This window comes from Rosa chinensis, chromosome 4, assembly GCF_002994745.2.
Source record: "Rosa chinensis cultivar Old Blush chromosome 4, RchiOBHm-V2, whole genome shotgun sequence".
Classification (NCBI taxonomy): Eukaryota; Viridiplantae; Streptophyta; class Magnoliopsida; order Rosales; family Rosaceae; genus Rosa; species Rosa chinensis.
Genome location: NC_037091.1, coordinates 38,161,294 through 38,173,822, shown reverse-complemented (window position 1 = coordinate 38,173,822; position 12,529 = coordinate 38,161,294).

Sequence of the window (12,529 nt, the reverse complement as noted above, 5' to 3'; positions counted from 1 at the left end):
TGTCCTGGAGCCCCACGGCCTCCTCTCCCACGTTGCCATGTATTGCCACGTGATCGTCCTTCATTCTGACGAGTACCTTCCTTTGTAGGGCGGTTATATGGACCAGAACGTCCGTTGTGTCCCTTATTCTTAGGGTTCCGCTCCTTGCGCCCTCCTTTGGGTGCATTATTATAATTCGCCTCTTGAACGCTCTTAGTTCCGATAGGCCTTGAATTATAATTCTTCACGAGGATATTATCATGCTTTTCAGCTACAGACATAATAGTAATGAGCTGATGAAATCTCGTGATCCGTCTAGTATCGAACTCCGTTCGATATTGCTTTGAGAGCAAAATTGCTGAGATGGGGAAGGTGGAGAGAGTTTTCTCAATTAGTTCTTGCTCTGTGACGGGTTGTCCACAGAACCCCAACATGGTTTTGAGGCGTAGAACTTCTGAATTATATTCAGCTACAGACTTGAAGTCGGCGAATCGTAGATTGCCCCATTGAACTTTCAAGTCAGGGAGGAGGGTATCCTTGATATTACCAAATCGCTCTTCTAGCGCGACCCATAATTCTCTAGCATCCTTGATTGCCATGTACTCCAGTCGGAGTGATTTATCCATGTGGCGCCTCATCAAGATGAGGGCGGTGGCATTGTTCGTAGCCGTACGCTCAAATATGAGAGTAGGATTAGGAGCTTGAATTAAGGGTAGGATCCCTTTTGAAGTGAGATGGTGCTCAACATCCGTGGCCCAACTATGATATTCCGAGCCAGTTGAGGTAAGTGCAGGGAAGTCAAGTTTCGACATCCTGAAATAAGAAGAAGAAATATATTAGTTTCGGAGTTAAAACTTCCACGACAACTAAATATTTAAGATTTCCGAGCTATGCTACCAAGAAATCGATTTCCAAGAAAATTGGATTAGACCGAAACAATGATGTTTATAAGGTCATAAATCGATGCTTGCGGACGCTCTTAGTCCGAAGTCTTACGAACGCTCTTAGTTCGTTAATTGCGTGAATCCCCACGATTCCGCATTGAATCGAACCCACGTTCTATGAAAGGTGGGATGAAGAAGAAGGGAGGTTTTTAAGTCCCCGAGAAAAAGAAAGAATTTCAATTTAGGAACTTTAAAACTTACTCTTTTGGATACTTACTTTTTGGTTTTGGATCACGCGCGTGTCGATGCAGGCGTGATGGAACGAAGCGAGTCGAGTAAAGGTGTGCAGTGGTGCGTGGCAGCAGGGGCTGCAGTGGCAGTGAGTTGCAGGTGTGCTGCAGGGGCAGCAGGGGGTGCAGGGGCTACGGGCGCGAAGTGGGCAGGCCGGTTGCGGGGCAGCAGTCGTTGCGGGCAAGGCAGCAGCGAACGCAGGTGTGCGTACGGGCTGCGGGGGCAGGTGTGCGCGGGGCAGCAGATGTGCGGCAGAGCTGCAGGAGCAGCAGGGCAGCGACGCGGGGCTGCAGACGCACGGGCACGCAGGTAGGCAGAATAGTTGGTTTCGGTTTTTGTGGCTAGAGTCGTGCTGATAACGTGTTTAAGTATATTGGTATTGAGAGAGATTGATGAGAGAAGTGTGTTTCATTATAGAGAATAGGAGCCCTATATATAGGGATTACAAAGTGCATAATCTAATGTTACAAGGAATACCAATCCGTGTAGGATTGGGAAATCTAGAACCTTCTCTCCTATTCCTATTCCTAGTTTGATAAGGCACACTAAACTTGATTTTCCTTCAACAAAAACCACATTTTAAGACAAAATCACATTTTGAACATTGAACATGTTTCATGACTAAAAAAATCTTAGATAAAGAGTCTTACACACTTAATTTCCAATACATGGAGTACTCGAACAAATGTCGTTGAGTTTGTGTGCAATTGCTTAAAATGTGGCAACATAGATTGACTGGGCTGTTTGTAGCTTTAGATGATACGTAGTTCTAGACGCTACTACCTCAACAACTATTATGCTACTTTTGATCGATTATGAAGCTTCAAAAATCACAATGCTTCATGTGCACATGTTTACTTTTTAACGCACTAATAATGGATTCCTTTTAGCTTATGCTATAAGGATGGTGTACATAGGGATGGCAATGGGGCGGGTTGGGGATGGGGATCACAATATCATCCCCATCTCTGGGGTCATTTTCTACCTCCATCCCCGCCCCAATCCCCAATAAAAATATATTGGGGATTCCCCGTCCCCATCCCCATTGGGGACTAAACCTTCAAACCCGCCCCAAATCCCCAATAAGAATTTAATAAATAAAATAATTTTTTCTCATATTGCTTTTTTTAAAATCAAAATCTACAACAAATAAATTTAAAATATGATTAAATTCATAAATCATAATTTAGAGAGTGCAAAAGTCAAAACACCATTAAAGTAAAAGTGTAGCCATTAAAGTAAAGTAGTAAATGTATATATTTGTGATTTATATTATAAAAAAAATTTAAAAAAAAAATAAGTTAAATTAAATATATGTATATATTATTGGGGCGGGTTTGGGGATGAGGATGACAATACCATCCCCGCCCCATCCCCAATCTTAGATAGCGGGGATTGGGGATCCCCATCCCCATTCCCCATTTGTCCCCGAATTCTCCCCCAATTAGAGGAGGATATCCAATGGAGCTCCGCCCCGCTGGGGATTTTTGTCATCCCTAGGTGTACAGTAAGAACTATCAACTATAAAAAAAATTAAAAAGCCTTTTATTATCTATTGAGGAAAAAAAAAACAAAAGCAATATAAACTGGGACTTATATTATTGTGATTGGTCGTACTCAATAAATTATGCTCCATAAGGGTAAAATTAAATAAGTGTTGCAGAGAAACTGAATTTGAGAGGAATTCGTTGTGTATTCTCATTGATAATAGGGGCCTCTTTATATAGAGGATTACAATGCATAGAATCTCAATCATTAAAGGAAAGTAATCGTACATTGAATAAGAATCTAGATCCTTCTAATTTAATCCTATTACCACTAGAGCAAGTAACCTAGAGTTTGGGCCAAACACAAATTAGGGTTTACTTGAACACTCCCCCTTGTGTTGTACAAACGTGGTGCTTCTCTCGTTGCCTCGTTAAAAACTTTGCCGAGTAACAAAAACCTAATGGGACAAAAATAACCTCGGTCGAAGGGGAAAAAGAGCACAACACACCCTTCACGATTCGAGACGAACATGTAGACATCTCCCCCTGATGTCTGCGCCTCCCCTTGATGACTACGATCATGGGAATTCAGATAATTTCCCCAAGCCAATTCTTGCCACATGTTTCTCGAATGTGGATTTGGGCAATGACTTAGTAAACAAGTCTGCCGCATTGTCCTCAGATCGAACTTGGTTCACTTTGATCTTGAGAAGCTTCTGTTGTTGCTAATTGTAGAAGAATTTAGGCGATATGTGCTTGGTGTTGTCGCCTTTGATGTAGCCTTGCTTCATTTGTTCAATGCAAGCAGCATTATCCTCATAAATGCTTGTTGGCTCATATGTGGTAGACTTCAGACCACAATTGCTTCGAACATGCATAACTATGGACCTAAGCCATATACATTCACGAACTGCTTCGTGAAGAGCAATAATCTTTGCATGATTCGAAGAGGTAGCGACTAAGGTCTGCTTTGTAGACCTCCAAGATATCGCGGTCTTTCCCATGGTGAAAACATAACCAGTTTGGGAGTGACCTTTGTGTGGGTCAGAGAGGTACCCAGCATCAGAAAAACCTTCCAAAACACTTATATCGTTTTGGGGTGGGGAGAGGGAACGCGGTCCACCATATGTGGTGTCCCTGACACTAGATGGGTCTGAATCCATCTTCTCTCTGTAGGGATAGAACAAGCCCATATCGATCGTACCACTTAAGTATCGAAAGATATCTTTAACACCAGTCCAATGGCATCGTGTTGGCGCAGAGCTATATCTAGCTAGCAAGTTCACAGCGAATGAGATATCCGGTCTTGTGCATTGTGCTAAGTACGATTATGCGCCTATTGCACTTAGATAGGGCACTTCTGCCTCTAGCACTTCTCCGTCGTCATCTTTTGGACAGAATGGATCCTTCTTTGGATCAAGACTACGAACGACCATTTGGGTGCTTGAAGGCTTAATCTTGTCAGTGTTGAAACGCCTAAGTATCTTTTGGGTATAAGCTGATTGATGAATCAGGATACCATCTCTACAGTGCTCAAGTTCTAAACCGAGGCAAAACCGTGTTTTCCCAAGATCTTTCATCTCAAACTCGGATTTCAAATGTTCAGCGGTTTCCCTTAACTCTTTAAGGGTGCCAATTATGTTCATGTCATCGACATAAACCGCTACTATTCTAAATCCGAAACTTGTCCTTTTTATGAACACACATGGGCATAGTTCATTGTTGACATATCCCTTTCCAATCAAGTAGTCACTTAGACGGTTATACCACATCCGTCCGAATTGTTTCAATCCATATAGTGAGCGTTTCAATCTAATTGCAAACGCGCTCCGTGGTTTGGAGCCACTTGATTTGGGTAGCTGAATTCCATCTGGAACTTTCATGTATATTTCCATATCTAGATCCCCATATAGATACGCAGTAACTACATCCATAAGCTGCATGTTCAGTTTTTCAAAAACTACCAAACTGACAAGGTAGCGGAACGTAATGACGTCCATTAAGGGAGAATAGGTCTCCTTGTAGTCGATTCCAGGGTGTTGTGAGAAGCCTTGCGCCACAAGGCGAGCTTTGTACCTTGCAATCTCGTTTTTCTCATTACGCTTTCTAATGAATACCCATTTGTGACAAACTGGTTTGGTGTTGGGCAGTATTGGTACAACATTGCCAAATACCTTTCTTTTCGCTAGAGAATCAAGTTCTGCCTGGATCGCATCTTTCCATTTTGGCCATTCAGCTCTACGTTGGCATTCATCAACGGAGCGTGGTTCGATGTCATCGGTCTCAATAATCTCACACGCCACTGAATACGCGAATACATCATCAATGATGATGGAGTTTCTTTCCCACGTCCCATGTACACTAGTGTAATTGACAACGATCTCTATGTTCTCAAGGATAGGTTCTGACATTGAGGCATCCCCTAACGATGTCTCTTGGACATAACCATAATCCGGAACATTCTCATGGGATGGATTTTGAGTATCGATGATCAAAGGATTTGTTTGTGCTTCATTCGCCCTCTTTCTAGGGCGAGTATCCTTCGAACCAATTGGTCTACCGCGCTTCCTTGCGGGACCTGCGGCCATAGACGCCACATCATTGCCATTCTGGGCAATGGCGCCATCTCCTGGTGTCACAGGAGTGGCGATATGTCCATTATTTGGGACATCAATCCTTGCAGGCACGTTTGCAGCAGGTATGTGTGATCTCATCAATTTGGCAACATCAGAAAACGCATCAGGCAGAGTGTCTGCTATGTTCTGGAGCTCAATTATTCTTCGCACTTCAAGTTCGGACTGTGCAGTATGGGGATCGAGATGAGACATAGTGGGGACAGACCACGACAATTCCTGTCGTTCCTGTTGAACATATGTGTTCTTATCTCCCCCTAACGATGGGAAGACTGTCTCATTAAAGTGACAATCCGCAAATCTAGCGGTAAAGAGATCGCCTGTCAAGGTTTCAAGATAGTGGACGATGGTAAGAGATTCATATCCAATGTATATGCCCATTTGTCGTTGTGGACCCATCTTAGTACATTGTGGTGGCGTAATAGGCACATAAATGGCACACCCAAAAATGCGTAAGTGCGAGATATCAGGCTCGTACCCAGTCACTAGCTGTAACGCAGAGTAAGATTAGGTTGCAGTGGGTCGTAGACGAATTAGCGTTGCTACATGCAATATTGCATATCCCCAAGCAGAAACAGGGAGACTGGTGCTCATAACCAATGTCTGTGCTATCATCTGTAGTCGTTTGATAACAGCCTCTGCAAGACCGTTTTGGGTATGAACATGGGGAACTGGATGCTCTACATCAATCCCCAGTGACATGCAATAGTCATCGAACGTTTTCGATGTAAACTCTCCAGCATTATCAAGTCGAATCGACTTAATAGGATGATCTGGGTAGTGAGCCCGTAGACGGATAATCTGGGTGAGGAGTTTAGCATAAGCAGCATTTCGAGTGGACAATAGCGCGACATGTGACCAGCGTGTCGACGCATCAACCAATACCATAAAGTATTTAAAAGGTCCACATGATGGTTGAATTGGTCCACAGATATCCCCTTGGATTCTCTATAAGAATGGAATGAGTATTTTAGGATCCTTTCGTAGGACGGTCTCGGTCCTAATTTCCCGAAGGAACAGGCTTTGCAAAATGAGTGAGGGGCCTTAGAAGCAACCAATAAGGATTTTGGATGGGCCTGAGCGTCCGTAGCGCTATAAGAAGCAAAATGTGTGACTACATCTCCCATCATGGCATTAGAGCCATGAAAATTGGTGTGTGTGGCGACTTGGCCACGAGGAGAGGCAACCATGGCGTCATGCTCATGGTTGGCGCCATTGGTGGCGTCATCACATGGGACTCGGGCAGCCCTATGGCGCCCCAAGACTGCTACAGCGCCAGAAGCTGCAATTGTTGCGGTCTTGCTAAGTCCAGGAATCAATTTTCGATTCTTGCTTCTTCTCACTCTAAAGAATGGATGTCTGTGTGAAGTCTTTAGTATACAGAGCATCATATCACGACCAGGATGCCCTAGTTGGTCATGCCAAATCCAATATGTGTCTGAATCCAAGAGATCTTCTCTTATGACATTATTGGATTCAATTGGTCGAATTGTAGTGACATAAAGTCCACTAGATTGACACATAAGCTTCTCTAAGATGCGCTTTCGTCCGCAATCATTAGAGGTAATGCAAATGAACTCTTTTCCGTTCTCATTATGCGTTTCCGCATGGAATCCATTAGCTCTTATATCTTTAAAACTCAATAAGGTTTGATTTGCCTTAGGAGCGTAGAGAGCTTCAATGACTTTAATCAAGGTACCATTTGGCAATAGGAATTGGGTCATTCCATGTCCTTGAACTAAACCTGATGGCCCAGCCATCGTAGTCACAGAGGAATATGTAGGCAACATCTCTAAGAATAATTGCCTATGTCGTAGAATGGTGTGCGTAGTCACACTATCAGCAAGACATTGTAGTTCATCCATTCCTAAAAGAAAAGCTCATAATTAAAAAGGAGTCATAAAGAAAAGCACTCAACTTTTATTAATAAGCCAAACGGAATCATCGTTTAACCAAAAAGATTCTAATCCAATAAACTAGCTCATGCAAAACAATGGTAGTCGTCTAACTCCTTTTGATAATTTCAATGCAAATGTGACCAGGTGAGTAGAGAGATGTCGGTGGAGCAAAGCTCACTTAAGTACCACTAATCTCAAAACCTTCCTAGACATCACACTTACATTGAGTACGCCTTTATGAAGAAAGACTAGTGCCATTGGCATTTACTATAATATGTCAATTGCCTACATCTCTTGGAAAATAAAAAGACTTGATCAAAATCGCCCGTTTCTGGGTCTTGATTCTTGTAGTCTTCCACCCTTAGATCGAGATCGCCATCTTGATCTTCTTATTCCATTTAATTTTCCTCCCTTGCTTCACGATACATCTTGTATGCGTTTGCAACGTTCTGGGATGCTTTACATGCCCTTGCCCAATGTCCAGGTAGTCCACATTTGAGACAAGCATCATTATGGTCAGGTTCCCTTGATCGAGGTGCTCTGGGAGTGTTTTGAGGACGGTTATTGCCTTTGGTGGCGTTACCACCATAACCGGAGGCTTGGCCTTTCTCTCTCTTCACACGTTTACCTCCACGGTTCCGTGCACGCCTATCTTGGCGGTTTCCTTCCTCTTTAGGGCGAGAATATGGACCAGAACGTCCAGAATTATCCCTATTCTTAGGGTTTTGCTCCTTGCATCCTCCCTTAGAGGCGCGACTATAATTAGACTCCGGATTTGGCTTGGTTCCCACGGGTCTAGAGTTATAGTTCTTCACAAGTATGTTGTCGTGCTTTTTAGCTACGTTCATGGCACCAATTAGCTCATGAAATCTTGTGATGCATCTGGCATTGACATCAATCCGATAGTTCTTGGCTATCATCAATGCAGAGACGGGGAAGGTAGAGAGAGTCTTCTCGATAAACATCGTATCAGTGATTTTCTGTCCACAGAATTCCATCATAGACTTGATACGAAGTGCTTCAGAATTGTAGTTAAGTACAGACTTGAAATCACAGAAGCGGAGGCTATGCCATCTCACTTCTAAGTCTGGAAGCAGGTAATCACGGAAATTGCCAAAACGATGCTCGAGTTCTACCCATAGTTTTCTTGGGTCTTCCTCATTGAGGTACTCATTTTGGAGCGCGTCATTCATATGCCTTGTCATGAGAATGATGGCTTTAGCTTCATTTGCCTCTCTCTTAGCTCTATTTGCTTCAAAAGCAGCAGCTTGTTGAGGAGTAAGCACATCCTAACTTGGCTCTTGGATCGTACTCAGGATCCCATCAGCCTTAAGATGCTGGTGCACATCACGGACCTACTTGTGGTATCCTGAGCCTGTTGTCTCTAGTGGAGCGAAGATCAACTTGTTCATGTTACTCATCCTGAAAAACAACAAGAAAATAGGGTTAGTTTTGGAGCAAAAAAGGCTACCACGAAAAACTATAAAATTTCTAGGCGTAGTCGCTTTCCAAGAAATTAGGGATTTTCTGAGCGTAGTCGCTTCCAAGAAAATCCGATTCCAAGAGGGGTTTTGGATTAGATCGAAACAACGATGTATGTGGTCGATCGTTTTCTTCTCAACAAACTCTAAGTTTGGAGAACTCTACAAGCTCCAAGCTTGGAGTAAGCACGAACCCCCACAGTTCGGCTTTTTGGTCTCCCTTATGAAGAAGAAAGGGGGGTAGAAGAAGGGATGTTGGAAGTCCCCGAGAAAAAGAAGAAGAAATTGAAAAACTTCAAAAACAGGAACTTTTAGAAAAGTTTACCTTGAAAAGATGCTGGAAATCTTGACCGAAAAGTTGGCCGGAAAAATGTCGCCAGAAAAGTGGCTAGAAAAGTCGCCGGAAAAAGGTTGACCGGTCGTTGACCGGAGGTGCTGACGTGGCGCTCTGATGCTGACGTGGCAGGTGATTGGACGTTGACTGGGCTGCTTGCGTGTCAGTGGGCTGAGGGGTTGGGCTTCTTGACTTGAGCCGAGGTCAGCTGAGCTTCTGGGCCTGGAGCTTAGTGGGTCTGCTTTTTGCTTCTAGGCTTCGGTGCACTTCTGGGCTGCGTTGACTGGAGCAGGGTTAAAGATGCAGGCGGCGGTTCGGTGGTGCAGTCACTTCAGACGGCCGGTTCTGGTGGTTCTAGGCCTGTTCCGGGGGTGATTTTTCGGCTCCGGTGATCTGGGGTCAGATAGCAGCTTCTGGTGGAGTATGGCTGCAATAGGCAGGGAGGAAGGGTTTGAACCGGACAGAAAGGTTTTCGGTATTTCCGGGGACCGGTTTGGGTATTTTCCGAACAGTTCTGGCGGCAGTGCCGCCGGTTTTGTCTCCTGGAGGTGAAAACTTCAAGGTGTGGGGCGGTGGTTCCTGAGATTTGAAGGCTACGAATATATGGTTTCAGGGTTAGGGCTTCGTGCGGATAACGTGTTGTAGAGAAACTGAATTTGTGAGGAATTCGTTGTGTATTCTCATTGATAATAGGGGCATCTTTATATAGAGGATTACAATGCATTGAATCTCAATCATACAAGGAAAGTAATCGTACATTGAATAGGAATCTAGATCCTTCTAATTTAATCCTATTACCACTAGGGCAAGTAACCTAGAGTTTGGGCCAAACACAAATTAGGGTTTACTTGAACAATAAGAAAGATTTTAGCTGTGAGAGTAGGAAAATTGTTAGTGACTTTGAATATGCAAATTGTACCTCTCTAAAAGGAAAATGTAACTGATTACATGGTTATCAAGTGACCAAGAACTTTGTAGTCACTTACTCTTACATTTAATTTTGAGGGTTGAGATTAAAACATTTAACAACAAGTTTTATCAGCTGTAGCAAAGAAATAAACTTCAGAAAAGTCGAAACATTAATATAAAGACACGGTTATCGATACAAACAAATATCAAGTGATCAAAAATTTTGTAAAGTTTTTGTTATATACAAACAAATATAAATACAATTAATTTTTTTTTTTAGTGTTTGTTTTGTTTTAGGCCTCTTATATATCTTATATTACTTGTCTACTTTTTTTTTTTTTTTTTGAGGGAAAGACAGAAAATCCATTCAATCAATCGAAAGCAAACATTAGGGGGGACATAGACCGAAACCCCAAGAAACTGCGGTTACATATACCATCAGGCCAATGGGCCCAAACTCTAACCACAATACACCTCCTACCAAGGCTACTTTGAACCGATGATCCCGAATGTCCCAGTAGTACCTCGTAGTCGATAGCCAAATGACAGCGTCCTCTTCAACACCGTGTCTAAAAAGTACCCAACCACGTGTAAAAGATCGCTTGTCAGCAGATCGACCACTACAGTAAACCAAATTTGAACCAAATCGTCCTCGGGAATGACACAATTGACATGGCATAACACAGACCTAATCCTAGCTCCAAAGAGTAGGAACACAACCCTAACTCAAAGAGTAGGGACTTATTAACCATAACCAAAACCCTAACTGAAAAAATAAAACCTTAACATAAACCAAAAGGAAAACATTGCAACCCACAATCCGCCACCAAGCTACAGTCATCGGACCAATAGCGACCACCGTCGCTGGATTGGTGTTGGCTTTGTCGCTCCACCTCGCTGCAGATCGGAACTATGGTGGGCCCCACACGTCAAAACCCAGCCATCGTAGCCATCCTCCCCGCCAATAGGACAAATGTAACGTCCCGAACCTAAATTTACCAGTTTACGAGTCTTTTGATCAATAAACGACATTTACATCTACTTTTTGGCTCCGTTTCGTCATTTTAGGGGGCCTTAAAAGTTGACTTTTTGTTTGGGTCAAAATTTGAGAAAATGTTCTTCATGAAAGTTGTAGAGGACATTAAACCGAGCGCGTGCATTTGTGGTACGTAAAAATAGGAGTTCGTATGCTAAAGTTATAAGCAAAAAGGTAAAGTTACTGTTCATGGTAATTTATCTATAAATAGCCGAGTTACTGTGGTGAGTTTCCATTTCCAGAAACTTACCGAGCTCTCTCTCTTCTCTCTCCCCGATTCTCTCTTCTTCTCCTACCTCTTCACCATTTTCCGGCCATATCCGGCGACGGATTTTGACGTTTAAGATGTCGTTGGAAAGCTCTCTTCCTTTTCTTCATTTCTGGGTCCGTTTGGTAGCTTAATTTAAACTGTGGAAGGTGCAGCAACAAGACGAAGAGGACGGTCACTGTCGCAGATTGAGGTCAACGCCGGTTTCTCTCGATTCTGGCCACCACAGACGACAAACCTTAGTCCTTAGGAGTGCCTTGGGACGTAGATGATGCTCCCCAAGTATTTTACAGCGATTTGACGCGAGAAGGAAGAATCGAAGATTTGAAATTCTGGGTTACTATTCACAATTCGGGTTCAAACTTCTCCTTAATTGTTGAGGTACTTCTAGTCGTTTTATGGATTTGTTGTAGTTGAGAAAGATGCTTAGAATGTTGAGTTGATGATGTTGGTAAAATTTGGTAGTCAGATATGGAGGTTGACCGGCGGCGCGTTGGGCCCAGGCGCAGCCGCTTGTGGAGGTGCGTGAGGGCGCGTCCGGCCGTTCCTAGTAAGTTGTTTTGGTATGTTGGATAGTATATATTATTACGAATTTATGGATAGGTGTTTGTTGGAAATTGGAGGAGGTTTGGATATTAATCGGAATTTCCGAAGTTCAATAGTGTGGCTATTGATTTATGAGAATTCCACTATAGGATTTCTCTCAGTTTTGCCCTAGAAACCTTCAATTAAAGAATTGGTGCAAATGATAAAGTTTTGGTTTAATCAGAGAAGAAATAGAAATGTTAATTTATGAGGATTTGATTGTGGGAATCGTATTTAATTTCTGGATTGTTATTCACGAATTATAATTGTATACAGGGCGACGTGCCGAGCTACTGCTCGACGTAGGAAACCGGTACCGTGGTCGCCTAAATAGTACTGTGAGTGGACATTTATTTTAAATTAAATGTGCATGCAGTATATTATTATTTTCTAATTGAGGTTTAATTTATTATTTGAATTATTGAGTGTTATGATTTTATGAGCTTGATTTCTTGAGATTTAGTATGCTCTATGAGTTACGAGATTATTAGTGGATTTCTTTCCCGAGGGCTTTCAATAGATTTTCAAGCAATTTATTTATGAGTTTTTGAGTTGGGAAATGATTTTCGGAAAGTGATTGATTAAGAAAATATTGTGAAAATTAATGATTTCGAATATCAATTTATATGGTGATTTACGAGTATGAATGATTTAGCAAATATTTGAGCATGATCAAATTATCGAGATTTCTTGAGTTTTGAGCTCTGCACTTATCAGCTTTGAAGTTTTATTGAGATTTCTTTC